Source organism: Pteropus alecto, unplaced genomic scaffold (assembly GCF_000325575.1).
Source record: "Pteropus alecto unplaced genomic scaffold, ASM32557v1 scaffold78, whole genome shotgun sequence".
In the NCBI taxonomy this organism is placed as follows: domain Eukaryota; kingdom Metazoa; phylum Chordata; class Mammalia; order Chiroptera; family Pteropodidae; genus Pteropus; species Pteropus alecto.
The window spans coordinates 2384985-2391931 of NW_006443124.1; positions in this window are offsets into that span (position 1 = coordinate 2384985).

Below are 6947 nucleotides of genomic sequence, written 5' to 3' on the forward strand. Positions count from 1 at the left end.
ACCACGTGAACCAATTCCTGTCATCTCTTAAATATATCTGTATCTATAGCCTATTGGCTTGTTCCACCCAACAGAGGAAGTCAGAGGCTCAGACAACTTTGTTAGAGGAAGGAGAACATATTGGCCGGCAGAGCGCGTGGGGCTTAACAGCACCAAAGCACGATTTCCCCTTAGTTAGATTTCTTACAGCTTATATACCCTTGCAGTGTCCATGCAAGGGGTGCGTGATTCCTTTGTCTGAGGTTTCACGTGCACCTCATGACTCAGGATGGGGAGGAAGAGCTTCGGGTAGCAGGCTGCAAGGGGGGAGGAATTTCCAGACCACTTGTCTTATAGAACTCGCGACCTTGGTGTTATCAGTATTGTTATACGGTTCTCAAACGGAGAGAGATGGGACACCGAGGCTATAAGCAGGAAACAGCACTTATTAATGTCAGCACCTGCTCGGTGGATTCCTATCCAAAGGCTGAGCCCCAATAGTAATGTAACAGGCAGTTTTATACAGTCTTGTTATTCCTACACAGCTACAGAGATAAGGAAGAACATGAGTTGGTTGGCAAGCCATGAATCAACAGCTGTGAGCTGGAGAGTCCTTGAGGTCGGGGAGAGGGCGGTCAGGGATGGACTTTAACTGGTGGAGTCTGTCATTTCTGCAAGCCCTTTCCTTTGCATTTGTCAGATGCCTCCTCTCCTCTTTTAGGTTCTCTTTCTCCGGAGAACACCGAATACGCTGCCAAAACAAGTTAAGACAAATTAGTGAATTAAAACAACACACATTTATTATATCGCAGTTCTTCAGGTAAAAAAATCCAGTGGGTTTGGCTACTCTCTCTGCTTTGAGTCTCAGAAGGCCAGAATCAAGGTGCCGGCAAGGCAGTTTCCCTCCTAGAGACTAGGGAAGAATCTGTTTCCAGGCTCCCTCCTGTTGTTGAGAATTAGTACCTTACACCTGTGGGATGAGGTCCTCATTTCCTTGATGGCCGTCAGCTGGGACCTCCCATAGCTCCTGGAGTTCACTCTCCAGAACTTACACGAAACCTGTCATATCTCAGAACCAGCAATGGCGTGGAATCTTTCTCACGCTGCTGCTGCAACTCTGTGCCTCCTCTTCTGATCTTGTAATCACATTGGGCTCATCTGATAATACAGGATAATCTCCCCATTGTAAGGCCAATTGATTAGTAGCCTTAATTCCAGAGCAAAGTCCCTTTTGTCATGTCAAGAGCAAAAGACACAGAGACCGAAATCCTGCCTACTAGACTTGGTATGTGTCCCTTTCAGGAATGTTTGTATCAGTTCATGCTGCCTCCAGGGTTGTATGAGAATTTCCATTTCCTTCCTCTCCTCGGGCATGGGTCTTATTCCTACAGCAATGAAAATTGCAACAACACACTTCACATCTGATAGGTGAAAAGGCATCTCAGTGTTGCTTGAATTGTATTTGTTAGATTATTAATGAAGTGGGATTTTTAAAGGCACATTTTGTGAAATTGTCAATCAAGCAGTTACACAGAAATCCACACAGACGGCAGAGCTGTGTGGTGGAAGAGTAATGTGGTTATTTCTCTGCTCCGCAGCCTGGCATGTAGGGGAAGAGTTCGGGATGATAGCAGGAGCCCAAAGCAGATGGGTAACAGCTGAATTAATCAGGACGTGATCACAGTTGATGGTAAGTCCAGCAGAACTGCGTTTGCCAATTGCTGGCATCTGTTTTGCCGCGTACCCACAAACCCCTGTCTTTTTTGTTTTAGCATCTTGTGCCAAATGTGCCATAACATACTTCACAGATTACTTATTTCTCACTAAAAAAAAAAAAAAAAAATTGATGCCAGATTCAGGTTGCTTTCAAAACAAAGGATGTGAGAACCAAAAAATTTAAACTGTAGGGTGACTGCTGAAGGAGAAAAAGAGAAACATATTGAGAAGCCAAAGCACAGCGGGGCTTGTTGATGGTCTGTCACAAACTTGGTAAGATAAATACATGCATTGAAGCAAAGTCCTGTGTTTTTTATGTACAGTTAATTTCATGAAAAAAAAATTGTGATAGCATCTTGATGCTTAATTCAGAGAGACTAGGAAACTGCACATGGACTTGGATTTTATCCACACATGTGTTAAGGAAGTATTTGGCTCAAATAACCTGGATTAGGTAACGTAAAGGCTATGAATTCAAAGCCTTTCCCTTGGCTTTGTTTGTATAGACAAAGTGAATGGAAAACTTGGCCAAGGTTGTTATATAAAACTCTGCTGATAAATTGTCTGAAATATCAGACCAGGGTTCCTAGCAAGGCAATTACATATGTATATTTTGCCTTTTAGCAATCCACAGTTTGCGTTATCATAGCTAATTCATACACAGACAGTATTCATTTGACTCCTTAGTTTGATTTTACTTGACAAAGGTAACAGAAAAGTGTATACAATAGTGGTTAATCTTGGGGTGCATTGTGACTGGAAGGGGCGTCTGGAATGCAGATAATGTTCTACTTCTTGAATTGAGTGCTAGTTATACATATATGTTCAGTTTATGAACCTGTGCACTTATGATATATGGACTTTCCTGAATGTATATTATAATTAAGTAATACATTTTAAAAGAAGGGTGCATGTCAGTGGTGGGAGATTAAGTTTGAGAACATTTTTCAGGTTTGCAAAATCTCAGAAATTACAGGTTGTGGTAGAAAGTAGTTCCTATCAATTCTAGAGGCTATAAAATTGTGGTCTCTAAGCCAGGATCAAACCCACGGGTGTGTTTGGTCCACGGGTTTAAACAAAAAGTAATCGTGAACTTTTAAAAATGAGAAGAATTTATATCAAAATCCAAATTGCAAACTTCCTTTGAAAAATTAGCAGAGCTCATAGCTCTGGGCTTGCACTGCCACATGGCAACAATCTGGTGGAACAAAGTAGAAACTACCTCTGGTACACAAGGCCCAAGTTTTCCACTTTGCCACAGTCTCCAGCATTCCCTGTGGTCTCTGACATTTTTTTTTTTTTTACACTTTTATTGCCTGTCAGTCAATCTGGTTGAGTGTGCAATTACTGATATTCTGATGGACAACTACAGTGGGTCACATAGACCCGAATACTGGGTAGCTTTTTGATGTGGAGTGAAGTCGAGTTTATAAAGAACACAGTGAAGTATGGATTTGGTCATTGCATGGTTAACCGCATCAACAAAGATCGTCTAAGTGGAAAATCTGAGTCTCTAGATCTGTCTGATTGGTGCTCTGTCGCTATAGGAAAGGCCTTCATCACAGCTTACCATCCATATGTTCTGAAGACCACTAGGTGCTGCTTTTGAACTAAAGTCAGAGGAATGAATTCCAAATGAACCCCATGCATATGTTTGGAACAACCATAGAAACAGATTTTCAGGTTGCAGCTGTAGTTCTTTTATTAATCACATCTCTAGTCCCTGGGATGTAAGCCTCACTTAAAAATGAAGTGAGACAAGACTTGGGATCGTTGTGCTTTGTCCTGGAGCAGTCCTGAGCTGCGTGCACACAAAGATCACTCAAGAAATGGCTAACTGAACCTGGATGGCTGTGGGAAGGGAGTCTAAGTGGGATCAGCTGCAGTCCCTGCATCAGCCATCAGAATCAGGGAATCTGGGGACACAGCTTGAAAATACTTATAGATCCTGGCTGTTGGTAACACCGGAAAGGCAATTACAACTCTAGGGTGTGTGGATGACAACACACATATTGGTCATTAATGTTCTCACAACAACTATTTCCCAAACAATGTTCCTAGCTAATGTGTGAACAGGTCTCAGTCGCTGTCTCCTTTACAAAGAGGGTGGGTGTTAGAATAGAGCAGATGCCTGCAGATGTGACTGGAAAAGTTTTCAAGTCCTATGATCCCAGAATCTGTCTTAGTTTGCTAGCTATTTTAGAGTCGATGACATTTTCAAAAGGCCATCCACATGGCATTGGTATTCCATCTTGGTTTTAAAATACTGTGGGTGTTACATGTATTTTTGACTTGGGTCCAACTACATTTTCACTTATAAATTGGGCCTTCTCTAATGGTTCTAGGGTTTGAAAAATGGGAGTGACTTGCAATATGCGTGAACGGAATTCCATCTTATTTGTACCTGTTGTCGGAGAGTCCTCACTGCAGAGGAGGGGAGAGGGTGGATAGAAAAGAGGCTTCTTTCAAATAAAATTCTTATAACTGAAGAGGTTGAATAATGAAGTGCTGACACATCAGGTCATTTAGAAAATCAAGTCACTTGCCCACAGTCACAGGAATAGTTAAGAGGAAAGAGACTAGAACTTGCCCAAGCCTTTAGTTAAATCAGGCCCCTTTTTACCAAGTAAAATCAAGAATTAAAGCAACGATCTAAATTGTTTGGTTCAAGGACCATTTGGAGTGTGTCAACAAGATGACAAATATTGCTACAAAAAGTGAAGATTTCTATCTATCAGAATGCAAATGTTTCCAAATATTTACATCTTTAGTGTCAAGTATATCACAGCAATTGCTTTTTTCTCTCTATCTTCATATCCGGGTTAAGTGCCCATTCTTTGCATTAACTGAGCACCAAAAACATCCTACTTCCACTCCCTATAACAGTACATCTTACTCTGTATTAAAATGGCCCCCACTAGATGGTAAGCACTGAGGGCCTGCCCCACAGTGGTGTGAAGAGCTGGGTCACAGCTGCTCACAAAAACCAATGGTCGGATTTTCAGAAATTTTGCAAGCCATTTCATAACAAGTAGTCAGCTTGAAATCAGTCATGGGGGAAGTATTTACACTGCAGAAATTGGCAAATAGTACAAATCAAGGCTCTCTCCACCTCTGCAGAGCCAGTTTTCAATATTTACCAGCATTTCTCTGGTCAGAAAGTTTATTTGTTCAGCTCAGCATTATATCTTTAATTGTGCCCGGTACAGAGTATGTGCTCAGTAAATGTTTGTTAGCAGAATTAATGATGAAAGTTTGAGTGAATGAAGGCGTCTCTCAGTTTCTTTTCAGTCTTGATTTCCTGTAACTGATTGAAAGCTAGAAGGGGTATCACATGGGACTGTCTTAGCAAAGATTATAGTTCCTAGGAAAAACTGGAAGTCCTTAGCTTTTGAAGACAGTAGACCTAAATTTGAACCCCAGCTCTGTCATTAGATGTGAATTGTAGGCAAGTTATCTTTTTTCTCTGAGCTTCTGATATTTTTTCCTCTTCTATAAAAAAGCTCTAACAATACAACTTGTGGAGTTGTAATGAAGATGAAAGATAATGCTACATAAGGCACCAGCATGCAGACACGTAGTCTCTGTGCTAAGTTACCTCCTTGGACTCATGTCTCAAATACCATGCACATTTTCCTGCAGGTCCCAAAATATTTCTCATTATAGTTCAGCTTTAATATATTCAGAGCATCTATGATTATCCAGAATTATTTGTTTACTCATTTGTTTGTATTTTGTCAATGAAGTAAGTTTCAGAGATCAGGGTCCTTACCTATCTAGTTTGCTGCTCGGTGTCCAGTACCTTGAATGGTGCCTGACACACCTAGTAAACCTCGATAAACATTCCTTGAATGAGTGAATGAGTAAATGAATAAACAAACAACTGAATAAATGATATTCTTATTAGCTGATCGTCTCCAGTAGGCTTTAGAAACTATAGCCATAGACCAAATCTAGCCTGCCACCTGTTTTTGAAAATAATGTTTTATTGGAGCCATGCTCATTCATTGATGAATTGCTGTGGTGGATTTTATACTAAAACAGCAAGTTGAGTAATCACAGCAGAGACCATCTGGCCTGTAAAGGCATAAAGATTTACTATCTGGCCCTTTAGAACAGAAGAAAAGGCAAAACTTTGCTGACCTCTGGTCTACAACATCATCTCTGAAAGGTACTAATTTAAAGCTCAGAAAATTGAGAAATTTTCTCAGCATTCCTAAATAAATTGGTGGTGACAGAGAAGGGGAAATGAGTTTCAGGGCATGAAGGCATAATATTCTAAGACCTAAGACAATGAGGAAGGCATCAACCATCCCCTCCTCCGAACAAAACATCTTAGCTCTCCCTAACAGATGAATGTGTGTACTGTTTCAACATATCTCAGTGCAGATCTTTTCTCTGAGTCTGAACGATGATTATGTTTTTCCATAGGGTTTTGATACTGGCACCAAAGGAAAATACGGAGAGCTTCCAAAAGAGAGGGTAGAGTTAGAGATGGCAACAGCTTTTCAAAAACATACCCGGCAGAGCTCCAAACTCTCATCATGACAGCAGTATCTAATTATCGCACTAAACTTTGAGAAACCTGATATTATGCAAATAAACTCCAGCTGTATTTTATGACAGCACATACAATTTTTATAAAAAAATTTAAAATCTTTTTTATATGGAAAAATATCCTCTTCTTCCAGTTTTTAGAATTAACCAAAGATACAGTCTAATAGTCTAATAGCTTAATTCAGTACAAATGTTGGAATACATTGAAATGCTCTTTTAAATAAAAAAAAAAAGAATTCTGTACTTTGCATGTATGTAACAGAGGGCAATATTTTCTGCTGCTTGCTGTTCAGTGTTGGTGGAAGGGTTATGTAATTGGTCGTGGTACTGAGATGTTGATGGTAGTGAGGGTTATATTTTCCAAGGCAGTATTATGTGACTTGAAAATTAATGAATAAGGAGGTAGCTGGGTAAAGAAAAGTAGAAGTGTGCTCTGGGCAGTGTGGAGACCCTTTGCTAAGACTGGAGCACAGAGAACAATGTGAAGAGAGACCTGGAAAGATGCTGAGAAGAGAGACCAAGGCAGAGAAAATTGATATCTGTAGAGCACTTATTCTGTGCCAGGCACTGTTGTAAGTTAACTCATTTAATCCATGCAACAAATTTATGATGTGGATGCTATTATTGTTTTTACTCTTTAGGTGAAGAAACGAAGACAAAAATAGTGAAGGGAAAAAAAAAAAAAAAAAATTTGC